This window comes from Dipodomys spectabilis, unplaced genomic scaffold (assembly GCF_019054845.1).
Source record: "Dipodomys spectabilis isolate Male_0828 unplaced genomic scaffold, ASM1905484v1 ptg000516l, whole genome shotgun sequence".
NCBI classification, from domain to species: domain Eukaryota; kingdom Metazoa; phylum Chordata; class Mammalia; order Rodentia; family Heteromyidae; genus Dipodomys; species Dipodomys spectabilis.
The window spans coordinates 5,189,734-5,203,229 of NW_024871193.1; the positions used below are offsets into that span (position 1 = coordinate 5,189,734).

Consider the following 13,496-nt stretch of genomic DNA (forward strand, 5'->3'; position numbering starts at 1 on the left):
AATACACTTGGAACTCAAAAAATTAAACCCCCCAACAACAAATCCTCAAAGAAACAACTGCCCAATAAATAAGTGGGTGAAAGACTTAAAGAGAAACTTCTCTGAAGAAGAAAGAAGGATGGCCAATAGACACATGAAGAAATGTTCAACATTCCTAGCCATAAAAGAAATGCAAATCAAAATAACATTGAGATATCACCTCACCCCAGTTAGAACGGCAAAAATCAAGAACTCTAACAACAACAAATGCTGGAGGGGATGTGGACAGAAAGGAACCTTACTTCATTGTTGGTGGGAATGTAAACTTTTTCAACCACTTTGGAAAGCAGTATGGAAGTTCCTCAAAAGACTTCACATAGAACTCCCCTATGACCTAGCAATCCCACTTTTGGGCATTTACCCAAATGTTTACAAACAAGACCACACTAAAACTACCAGCACAACAATGTTTATTGCAGAATTATTTACCATAGCTAAGATATGGAACCAACCCAGATGCCCCTCAGTAGATGAATGGATCAAGAAAATGTGGTATATATACACAATGGAATTCTATGCCTCCATCAGAAAGAATGACATTGCCCCCTTTGTTAGGAAATGGAAAGGCTTGGAAAAAATTATATTAAGTGAAGTAAGCCAGGCCCAAAGAAACATAGGTCCCATGGTTTCCCTTATTTGCAATATCTAGTATATGTATGAGTCAAGCGGAAAAGTTCAGATAATGTGATGTCAGGAAAATGAACCCTTAGATATGTATTTTAATGTTTTTTTTCTTTCATGCATGTGTTTCTAACGCTTTTATAAGATTATCTCTTTGTTGCTTTGTATGTCCCTCCCCCACAGTATAACCCCTGCTTTCACTATATTTGATGTCAGTATAACTTGTGGAGATGGGGAAAAACCAGTTGTTTAAGCATACAGGTGGACCAGTTACAACAATGAGAAGTACAAGGTGTCATGTCCAAAAAACGAGCTTTGCAACGCTGGTGTGGGGGGGGGGGGGAAGGGGGGGAAGGAGAAGTATTGGGATTGGTGGGGAGGGGGGAGGCTGGGAAGGGATGTGAAGGGTAAACCAAAGGAGGAGGCTGCAATGCTTGGTAAGAAATGTATGCATTATCCTGCCCATGTAATTGTAACCCCTCTGTACAGTTTGTTCACAAATAAAATAAAATTAAATTAAAAGAAAATGTATACTTCTTTATTTACATAAATAGGGTTTTTAAACAATAATATTTAAAAGAAATCTGCATTTTTACATTCACCGTCCGTGAATTCCTGACAGGGAAGGCTGAGCATGATGATACATAGCAAGGTCCCACTGCAGGACAACAGTAGCTCAGTTAAGCACCATTCATTTGAGAAGCAGTAGGCAGGCTGTGGCATTCCTGTTGCACTGCTGGCAATGGGAAGTCTTAGACCTTTTCCTCCACAAGACTTCTTCAAATTCCCCCTGTTCATCAGCAGTGGCATCTTGGCACTGCTGATACTTGGACACCAGGTCGTTGATGTTGCTCTCAGCCTCAGTGAACTCTGTCTCGTCCATGCCCTTGCCCGTGTACCAGTGCAAGAATGCCTCGTGCCGCAACGTGGCACTGAACTGCTCTGAGGTGTGCTTAAAGGGGTCCTGGATGATCGTGTTGTTGCCAATGAATGTGGCCAACATCGTGAGGCCATGCGGGGGGATGTCACACACAGGTGTGAAAGCAGATGTCATACAGGGCCTAGTTGTCGATGCAGAAAGTTTCATCTGCATTTTCCACCGACTGGTGGACAGACAAGATGATATTGTAAGGTTAGGTGAGGATGATAGGGTTAGGTGGATAAAGGCTCAGCCCAGAACTGGGAACTAGAGTGTTTGGATGTTAGGGAGGAGGGGTGCCTGTTAGCCATCTCCTATGGACTATGATGACATACCAAATATGAAGTTGTCTGGTCTGAAACTCTGGCCAAATGGTTCCGATCTCACTGAGTCTAAGGTGCCAGTGTCCAACATCTTGGGCAAGGAATGACCCTGAAGGTGCTCATGATTCTATCTGGGAACTCCTCTCAGATCTTGTTGAGAATCAGGGTGCGCATGCCTGACCTGGTGCCACCTCCCAGGGAGTTGGCCTGCTACAAACCCTGGAGACAGCCACAACTTTCCACCTCACCATTTCCAGCACTGATTCCAGCAGCTCGGCTCCCTCTGTGTAGTGGCTGTTGGCCCTGTTCTGGCCTATCAGACACAAAGACATGATGAGACACAATACTCCAGGAATAATGACTGTGCTATTTGCATTGTGAAGGCTATAGGCTCTTCTGAGCAACTTTTGCTATTATTTTAGATACACTTTGGTGGAATAAAGAAAATGTTTTCTTTTTTGGGGTCCAGTCGTGGGCCTGAATTCTGGACCTGGGCGCTGACCCTCAGTTCTTCAGCTCAAGGCTAGCGCTCTACCACTTAAGTCCTGAAGTCGTTCCCTGTTATTGCCAGGCATTTGAAATCGCCATCAGCGCTGAAACCTTGTTGGAAGCTTTCCTTGCTCGCTGTTCATTCCCTTCAGAGGCTGCTTGCAGACTGGCATTTATCTGTGCTGATTGAGTGGCCAGGGACATGATATGACTGAAATAAGTGGTTTAGGTGAGGATGATATCTAGATGGATAAAGGCTCAGCTCACCACTGGGAACTGGAGTGCCTGGATGTTAGGGAAGAGGGGTGCCTGTTAGCCATCTTCCGTGGACCATGATGACATACTAAATATGAAGTTTCTGGTCTGAAACTCTATGGTTCCGATCTTACTGAGTCTAAGGTGCCAGGCTCTAGGTCCACCATGATGGCCCGAGGAACATATTTGTTGGCTGTGGGAACAAGAGTTGACTTAGGCCTATACTTGACAAGGAACTTAGGGGCAGAGCTTATGATTCTAAGTGGCTCTCAGCATTCATTACAGAAATTACAGCATTTCAGACATGGAAACAGAAAAGATATCTTGAGCATGAACCCCCATGCAAGAGGCTTCAGCAACTTTAAGGACGTTGGCAGTTGTCTATTTTCATGAATATTCATTCCTTTGCTTTGGGCATGGTGGCTGAAATCTCAGCTACTCAGGAGGCAAAGATGAGCATCAGGCTTTGAGTCTAATGGGGCAAAAGAAAGATGACAATATTTTTTTTGGTTCATCATGGGGCTTGAACTCTGGGCCTGGGCACTGTCCCTCAGCTTTTCAGCTCAAGGCTAGCACTCTATCACTTGAGGCACAGTCCCACTTTCAGTTTTCTGAGTTGTTTATTGGAGATAAAGGTCTCAGGGACTTTCCTGCCCAGGCTGGATTTGAACCATGATTCTCATTTCTCAGCCTCCTGAGTAGCTAGGATTACTGGTGTGAGTCAACATTGCCTATCAGCAAGAACCTTTCTCTTTTTTTGTTAATTTTGTTTTTATTGGAAAGGTGCTGTATAGAGGAGTTACAGTTACCAGAGTAAGGAAATGAGAACATTTATTGTCGAGCATTGTTACACACTCCTTTGTTGTTCTCCACTATCCCTTCCCTTCCCCAATTACCTTTCTCAAGTAAGTAGCTAAGTGCTGAGCACCAGTGCTTCATGCCTATAATCCTAGCTACTCTGAAGTTAGAGATCAGAGGATCACTGTTCAAAGCCAGTCTGGGCAGGGTAAGTCTGTGAGACTCTTATCTTCAATAAACTAACAGAAAACCAGAAATGGAACTGTGGCTTAAGTGGTAGAGCTGCTTGCCTTGAGCTGAAGAGTTGGGGCACAGTGTATAGGCCCAGAGTTTAAGCCCCACTGCCAACAAAACAAACAAACAAACAAACAAACAAAGAGCCAGGTGTAGCTCTTCAGCAAGTAGATGTAGGGGGAATTCAAGTATAATGCTTTCCTGGGAAAAATACATATTTCTTGTGTTATAATGTTTCAATAATTGTTATCAAATAGCACATTTCCCTGTATTCAAATACTCAGAGCAACCTTGGACAATTACTTGCAATTTGCCATTTAACCTGATTTGTCAAAAGGGACATCAGTTAAAATGATACAAACATCAGTTTGAGACTGTCCCCTTTCCTAAACAATCACATGAGGAAAACTGGCCATCCTATCCTGCCTGATACACAGGATCTAATAAAGACACAACATAAAATACTGTTCATACGAGTGACACAATCCCACACAACGACTCTTAACCAAGGAACCACAAGATTAAAGTCATATATCTTACTTAAACTATATTAACACAAAATACCAAGGTGAGGACATCCCAAAATGTAGATCCATAAAACTCCAATATATTAAATAGCTTTGTCCTTTTATTTGCACTTTTTCATTGGTTTATTACACAGGAGAACCAATTATCTACGATTCTGTTTGTATACAATAATGTAGAATGGAAACTCTTTATATAAAATTAAATGAATTTCACATTGACTGTTACAAAAACTGAAAATCTACTCTGTAGACTTCAGTTAGGTTGTTTGTATTAGGAAAGACAATATGAATCATTTAAAACAATGTTTACACATTATTATTGGGTTTTTCTACATCACAGCAATGTTTTTTACTTTAAAAACTTTAAAAAGAATTGGTTGTTGGCTAAGTATTCATATTCAAAATGCTCAAGACCAGAACTGTTATAGATTTCAGGATGAGACACTTTATGCTTTGTGATTTGGACTATTCACATATATATTAGTGACTGAACATAACCTCTTTAAAATTTTAAAATTTTCAATTTCAAAATGATTTTTAGAAATTTAATCTGTATTTTAAAGAGGGCAATGCAACTGGGCTCTGGTTGCTGAAGGGTGAAATTCTAGCTACTCAAAAGTCTGAGATCTTAGGATCGCAGATTGAAGCCAGCTGGGGCAGGAAATTCTGGGAGACTCTCCTCTCCAAGAAACTACCTGAAATATTTGGTGCCATGCCACCTCCTGCGGAATCTGCATGAGATATCACCTTAGACAAAGACCTTCAAGGAAGCATGCCTGCAGGAAGAGTGTGTTGGTTCAAGGCTTCCCATACACTCGGCTGCACCTTTATATCCTCTACCTTTATTCTTACTTTATTCTTACCTATATTCTTCTTGGCTGTACATTCATTGCCTTTATTCTCGTTTTGGCTATTTTTCTATTGATCCACGAACAAAGCATGTTGTTTCTTTCCAGTCCAATAGAGATAGCTTCTCTAAATAGTAAAGACTAGGACCAAAGATTAAATGTGGGCGATGCCCCAATCAATCTATCGTCTGATGTGATGCTACCTCCAAAACTCCTACAACTTCACAAGTGGTTTTGTGGCTCACGCATAGTAAATATAAAAACAAAATTTCCAGATATGTTACAACAAGCAGAATTAATGAATTAAACTAAGCTAGAAGGAGTTATCCCAGAAGCTCACAGAGTTCTAAAAAAAGGAACCCCTGATAATAAAAGGAAAAGAAAGATTCCCCCAACAGTTATGATTAAGTTTAGTCCAGCTTACATTATAGGGGATAGATGGTGGTTTCCCACAAAATATAAAGTTAGTGACATCACATTTCCTGAACCGACTGATGAACCATTGCCTTATACAGGAGCTGATAAAGATGTAAATAGATAGATTAATGTAAAAGACAAAAAGGTATTTTGGAACTCATTAGATTTTGTGCAAAGATTAGGTAGATCTAGACCATTATTGTGTTTATTATTAAAACGACAATAAGATAGTTTAAATTAATAATTAGAAATTTATGTGAACAAATATTGGGATTAAAATTATAGAAAATGGAGAATGTTTGACTCAACCTGGAAGTGGTTTTTAGGATAGTTTCAAAGGGACTTAAAAATATATGAAAAAAATAAAAAGAGTACAATATAAGTACAACCCTGTCTTAGGTTTGTTAATTAGTAAACATAAAAAGGCTGAATAGATGACGCATTCTATTTACCTATATGCTAGACTTATTTGCATCACTTAGCTTAAACAGTTGGTGGGATAGCCATCAATTTTCATGTAATCCATCAATGCTTTGCTTTTCTTAAAAATTGATTACGTGCTTAAATAAACAAAAAAATCTATGTCACAATCTCACACTGTATAAAAATGCTAATTCTCCTCAATAAAGATACACTCAGATTCAACTCTTTTGAGTCTGTGTCTGTTTGTCACTTCGTAGACTCCTTGCCCACCTATACCGAGATCTTTGTCCCATCGGTCCCAGTGCTCCGGCCAAGCTGGTCTTTCGCAAGTTGGCACTGGAGATGTGGCTTAAGTGGTAGAATATTAGCCTTTAGCAAAAGAAGCTCATGGCCACTGCCCAGGCCTTGAGCTTAGAAGGATGAGTAGCACACAACAAAATGGAATTGAATGGTATTTAAATTATATTTTATCAATTGTTTTAGAATACATATTTAGGCAGTCTCATTTTTAATGATGTAAAACAGGCTCATGCCTATAATCCTCACTACTCAGGAGGCTGAAGTCGGAGGATCACAGTTCAAAGCCAGCCAGGGCAGGAAAAGACGGAGAGACACTATCTCCAATAAACCACCAGAAAACCAGAAGTGACGCTGTGGCTTAAGTGGTAGAGCTGCTTGTCTTGAGTTGAAAAGATGAGGGAAAATGCCTATGCCCAGAGTTGAAGCCCCATGACCAAAAAAAAAAAAAAAAAAAATCCAGGTGTGGCTAGTCAGCAAGTATAGGTAGGGGGAGTTCAGTAAAAGGCTTTCCTGAGGAAATTCACAAGAGTATACTCAAAAATTAAAACAAGATATATGGTGGAGTGGCTCAGGTGGATCCAGCACTTGGCTTACAAGATCGAGGCCCCAAATTAGAACTACAATACCACCGTAAGAAAGGCAGGAACTCCTTCCTTGTCATTAGTATTCCCCGGGGACCTATTCTGCCATGGTATTGGAAGCCAGAGGGAGACACTCACCAGCTGCCTCATTGTAATACACCTCGAGTCTCTGCAGCTGTACGCTACTTTCTCCATAGTAGTTGCCAGAGCCGTCAATGTTGTGCTCATCGCTTAGATTTCCCAAAACTGAAATGGAAATAGAAGTGTATTATGGCATAGAATGTTAGCTGTCCAAACAATGGATTTTAAAATAACAATAAGAAACCCAAGTCCTGTTGACACAAATATTTTTGTAAAAAAAATTAGATTTTCTAAATTTAAAAAAGCACAAAAATTGATGGCATTTTAGTTTTGTTAATCTCTTTGCTATCTGGCTGAATAGACACCATCTAGGTTCTCCTATGAGTATTCCATCTTATGGGATATCATATTCTGTTTGGATTCTATGATGAGAACCTGGCCTTACATGGATATGAAATTGCCAAAGCAGTAACTTGAAGACTCAGCTAGAAGGGTCTCCAGAACCACAAGGGTCCTCAGAGCATACACCGACAACCACTGATTTAGAAAACACCCAACTTAAGGGAGCATGAAAACTCAGAGAAATTTGCATTAAGGTGGAAGAACTGTTCTCAATGATCAGTTACTCATCAGTTGACAAAAAGGGAATCCTCTGTATCTGTCAGCTCAAAGACACTGCACTCCTTTCATTCAAACCTGACCAAAAATGCATTAGTCTATTCCCAGGAAAGTAAGTACAATGACTTGAGTCTAAGGTAAGACTAAGACATGCAAGGGATTTGAAACCACCCCAGCCTTGCTTAAAAAAACACACCCATCTGGGCCACACAAATTAGGGAAATTGGGGAAGCTATCTGGTGGACTTGATTATCAGGAAGTTAGGGACTACTATGAAGCCCCACCTACCTCAGCCTAGACATGACCACCACCACCTCCACCCTACAACACCATCCTCTTCCTCCTCATCCCCCTAAATTTGAGAATAGCATCCTAGGCCAGTGCCATGCTCCCCTTGGCGCCAATCTGGCTGCCACAGTGGCCTGCCTGTATGTACACGATCTCCCTCATGGTGTAGGGCTGCAGAGCAGTTGGATGTGTGTCTTCAGCATTGGTGCACACAGAGGCAAACAGGTAGGGCTGGGGAGCAGGAATCTAACACAGCCAACTCAGATCCCCATTTAAAACTCTGGTTGTTACAGGGGCAGAGGCGGTGGGGTGGACTTGGTAGGCAGAGCCAGCAGGTGCTCCAACTCAGTCTCACTACTGCTGGGTAATCAGAGAAAGCTACCCGTTACCACTTAGCTTTGGCATCCAGCTGTCAGCCTCAAATCAATTAGCATAGTTGCCACTCTATTTGGAACCTCTTGTCACACTGCCACCCACCTCCCCACCCTGACTCACAAAAGAAGCTGAACCCTGGGATCCAGGAAGCAAGAGAAGGGGCTTCCTCTACACAAGGTACTTGTTCCAGAAGCCAAGAACAAGCCTACATTCAATTTTTGATTGGAGGCCCTAGAACTGAAGGGGCACTTTCAGCTGTGATCCCAAGAGCAAGCACAAACTGTTGGATTCCGTGACTGATCCACTTTCCATTCTGGGAAGAGTCAGGGGTTTAGGGCCTTGCCTTCATACTCAGGTTTTCTTTTCTTTTCTCTTAAAAGTAGCTTGCTTTATTACTTAAGCCATAGGTCTACTACAGTCTACTTTTTGTTTCATTTGGCTTCTGCTCCGAGCGTGAGAACTCAGCTCCTGTTCTGTGTGTGTGTGTGTGTGTGTGTGTGTTTGGCCGGAGTTAGGCAGGTTGGTGTTAGGGCTTGAAATTAAGGCCTGGTGACTCTTTCTGAGATGTTTACTATTATTGAGATTAGGTGATTACCTAAATTTCTCTTATTTCAGAATATTGTAGAATAGTGATATTTAGTTGAAGTCACAAACATATTTTAACCTTCACAATGCAAATTGTCATTATCATGGTCGATAAATTTGTGAATTCTATAAGCTTTGGCAATTCAATTCTATAAGCTTTGATAATACAATAATTTCTTCCAGGTGATATTTACATTTCTTTCCTTTTGCTTACTGTAAGATGTTCTGTCTTTCACACTCATTCTTCTCCTCTCTTTCTGAGGTTTTATTAATTTACTTATTTAACTGAAGGGTAGATGGCTCTACTACTTGAGCCACAGCTAATCTCCTGCCTTTTTTTAAGTGGTTAATATGAGGCAAGAAATCCATGGGTAGTCCAGGGCAGTACAGAGAGGCTTGAAATCTGAGGAACAGAGTTCAAAGTCAGCTTGGGAAGGAAAGTCAATGAGACTTTTATCTCCAGTCAACCTAATAGGCGGAAGATAGTAGAGCTGTAGCCATGAGCAAAACACTTCAAATTTATGTCCCTCTATTGAACACACTGAAGAAAGTTTCATGGACTTTTCTGACCAGGATGGCTTTGAACCATGATCTACAGATTTCAGTGTCTTTAGAATTCATAATAATAAGTGTGAGTCAACATTTACAAATCTTTAATTACCTCTTCTTTCACCTTTTCAGTTATTTATTATTTCTCTCTTTCTTTTTGGTATTTGTTCTTAGGTGCTAGTTCTTATGCTGTTTTTTTTTTCTTTCTCTTGAAACTACCATGCTCTACAACTTTGACCACAGGTGAACTACAGGCTGTTTTTCTTTTTTGTAGCTCTCTTTCTAGGGCTTAAACTCAGGTCACAGTGACTGAGTTTTATTTTTTTTAATTGAGTGGTGGTTGTTATGTCTTGAAATTAAGTCACGATGACTTTCCTTGAGGTTTATTTATTTTTACATTAATAGAAGCTGGTTTCACTACTTGAGCCACAGCTCAACTTTCGCATTTTTTGTGGTTAATAGGAGATTAGAATATCAAGAGCAAGTCAAGAGCATTACAGAGAGGACTGAAATCTGAGAATCATGGCTCAATGCCAGTCTTGGGCAAGAAAGTCAATGAGACAATTATCTCTAATAACCATCAAGAGGTAGGAAGAAGTAGACCTCTAGCCATGAGCAAAACATAGCAAGTTCAAGACCCCATACTGAACACAGTAAAATATGTCTCCTGTACTTTCCTACCTGCGCTGGCTTTGAACCACAATCCTCAGATTTCAGTAATCTGAGCAGGTAGAATTACAGTTTTGATTTAGAAAGCCTTAATATGCTCCTTTTTTCACCTTTTCATTTATTTGGTTGTCCCTTCCCACTTTTTCAAAGTTCATGTCCTTTATTATTAGGTCCTACCTATTTATGCTTAGCATTTATTAAATTAATCATTTTACTGATTTTGTCAGTTGTGGGGCTTGAACTCAGTGCCTAGGCACTGTCCGTCAGGGACACAGCAGGCATACTGCTACTTTCAGACACAGTGCCACTTCTACTTAGTTGGAAAAAACAGTCACCAGGGGACTTTTTAGACTAGGCTGGCTTCCAAATGTGACTCACAGATCTAAGCTTCCTGAGTAGCAAGTATTATAGGCATGAGCCAGAGGCACCTGGCTTGTTTGTTTTTTTTTTTTTTTTTACATCAATACTACCAGGCTCTACATTTAGGCCACACTACTTCACTGTCGATGAGAGTTTTGGCCTTTTGTTTTTTGCTCAAAGCTAGCAGGAACAAAAACTCAACTCCTAAAGGGTTTTATTTTTGGCAGTGGGGAGGCTTGGATTCAAGGCCTAGTGACTCTCGCTGAGGGTTGTTTTGTTTTGGGTATTTTGTTTTTCATTTCAAAGCTAGCAGGCTCTACTGGCTGAGCCTCAGCTCAACTTCCGCCTCCACTTTTCTTTTAGTGGTTAATAGCAGATAAGAGTCCCATGGGAACCAAAGCACTACACAGTATCCTAAAATCTAAGGATTACAGTTTGAAGCCAGCCTGGGTTGGAAATTCCATCAGTCTCATCTCCAATGAACCACATGAGACAGGAAGTAGTATTTTTAAACTTGAGTAAAAACCCTTAACTTCAAGCCCATGTCTAGCACACTCAAAAAGAAGTTAGTTGGACTTCCCTGCATAGGCTGGATTTGAACTCTGATCTTTACATTTCAGCTTGTATTAAAGGTATGAGTCTATATTTAAAAAAAAAACTAATTGGCCCTTTTTTCTTCACATACATTTATTCATTTGTTTGTTCCCTGTCTTGTTTTCAGGGCCTCACCAATCTTGCTGAAGGATAGCATGCTCTAAAACTTTAGTAACAGTTGCAATTTGGTTCATTTTTTGGCTTTGGTGGTTAGTAGGAGGTAAGTATAGACTCTCCCACAGGGTCCTGAATTATACTGATTATGATTCAATGTCAGGGGACAAGGAAAATTCATGAGACTTTTATCTCAAATTAACCTCCAAAAGATTGGAAATGGTCAAACAAAAACTTGTGCTTCATATCACAGAAAGGAACACACACACACTCATACACGGACACGCACATTCACACACACACACACACACACACACACACACACACATACACACACACACACAATGGGATTTCCTCTCCTGGCTGGCTTGGAATAGGAATGCTCAATTTCAGTGTTTTGAGTAGCTAGAATTACAAGTGTGAGCCACCAGTTTCTTGTTAATTTTATCATTTTTAAGTCTCTTTGTGCTCTCTTCCACTTTTTAAAAAAATTATTGTGGTTGTCTTAGTGCTAGATCTGTTTTTCACTTAGCTTTATTTTTTACTTTTTTTCTTAGCTTTTTCTTAGCTTTTTTATGTTCAATTTTGCTGCTCTACCACTTCAGCAACAGTTCCAATTCTTTTTGCTGATTAGTTGGAGATAAGAGGCTCATTGACTTCCTGCCCAAGCTGGCTGTGAACCACAGTCCTCAGATTTGAGGATACTGTGTAGTGCCCTTGGCTTGCTGTGGGACACTTCTGTCCTATTTACCACCAAAAAATAAAGAGAACCTGCTAGCCTTGAATTAAAAAAATACTTGGACGTCTAATTCTGGTACTAATAAATTGTACACACTGCTTGATCTATTCAAACAAAACAAAACAAAAAACCAAAAACAACTTATGCGCAGTGACCAGGTAATAAGGATTCCTGACTGATAACCTGAACTCGTTTCCCAAAGCCTTTTTTAGATATATATGGTCATTTGTGTCAGCTGAGGAGAGATTAAAGAACAAGGCTTTACAGGCCAGTTGCTCAGGACTTGGAAATCAGGATCCATTGGCAAAGCTTTTCAGAGAATGACTAAAAACTCACTCTTCACAATTCCAAATGGTTTTTTCCTCTGTGCAAAGGAAAGAGAGATGAGAAGGAAGAAATATGGGAAACTAAGAACCCTCAAACAAGGTAAGTTTTGTGAACTTTATTAGATAAAGTAAAACATAGTTGTACAGTGTGCAATCCAGAAAAGGACATGTCACTTCTGTGTGGATCCAAGTGAATTTAGTTAATTAATCGATGGTAAGGAGTAAAACCCACTATTGTATTTACAGAAAGGAGGTACATGGCAGGCAAGACAGCTCACTAACCTCAAGGATTTTGAACACAAAGGAGTGAAAGTGTTTGACTCTAGCCGGGCGCTGGTGGCTCACGCCTGTAATCCTAGCTACTCAGGAGGCTGAGATCTGAGAATCGCGGTTCAAAGCCAGCCTGGGCAGGAGAAACCGTGAGACTCCTATCTCCAATAAACCACCAGAAAACCGAAAGTGGCGCTGTAGCTCAAGTGGTAGAGCGCTCGCCTTGAGCTGAAGAGCTGAGGGACAGCGCCCAGGCCCAGAGTTCAAGCCCCACGACCGACAAAAAAAAAAAAGAAAGTGTTTGACTCTGTTTGGGCAACAGGAAGGAACAGAGCTGAGGAGGACTGAGATGTGCAGACGTTCCCCAAGAAAGATCTCACTGACATCAAGTCTTCAGATGCATGCTGGTTGTCAGTGGCTCATGCTTGTAATCCTACTCAGAAGGCTTAGATCTGAGGATTGTGGTTTGAAGCCATCTGGGATAAGAAAGTTTGTAAGTCTTTTATGTTTTACAACTCAAGAATATTCGTATTTGTTGCTAATTGCAACCCAAGGCAGTGCAATGGGATACCAAGCTGAAGAAAATTAGAAAATACACAAACAGGTATAGAGAAAAAGAAAAAAAAATCAATCAGGACCCGGAGTCCCAAGGCTCACTGGCACCTGGGCCCCAGGTCACACAAGCAATCATATTTGTTTGAATTCACACTGGGAAGGTTACCATGGATATAAGCAAAAATGAAGCTTCTATATTGCAATCAGAGCCACCACAATGAGTGAGAAACACTGGTTCCCTTTTTGTTTTGAGAAAGGAGAATGCAATCCAGAGAAAATCCAGACATTTGGTCTATTTTATCTAGCTTCCTAGGTTAAGTTGTCAATTCTTTTACCTCCCAGGGTTCAAGGCCTTTGAAGCACTATGGAAGGAGCCAATAGCTTAACCCTCTACAGAGCTGTTTTTTTTTTAATTGTGAAAATACCATACAGAGGAGTTACAATTACATTGGCAAGATAGTGAGTACATTTCTTATCAAGCATTGTTGCCTCCTCCTTTGTTTCCCCTTACCATCCCTTCCCCCCTCTTAACCCCCCTTCCCCTTCTCCCTACCTAAGTTGTAAAGTTCGTTTTTCGAAATAACATCTTATACATTTCA

General features: G+C 40.6%; 1 pseudogene; it reads right to left on the reverse strand.

Moving 5' to 3' along the window:
* Nucleotides 1–1,351: 1,351 nt before the first annotated feature.
* On the reverse strand, nucleotides 1,352–7,923 carry LOC122099484 (annotated as a pseudogene).
* Between the last annotated feature and the right edge of the window lie 5,573 nt (nucleotides 7,924–13,496).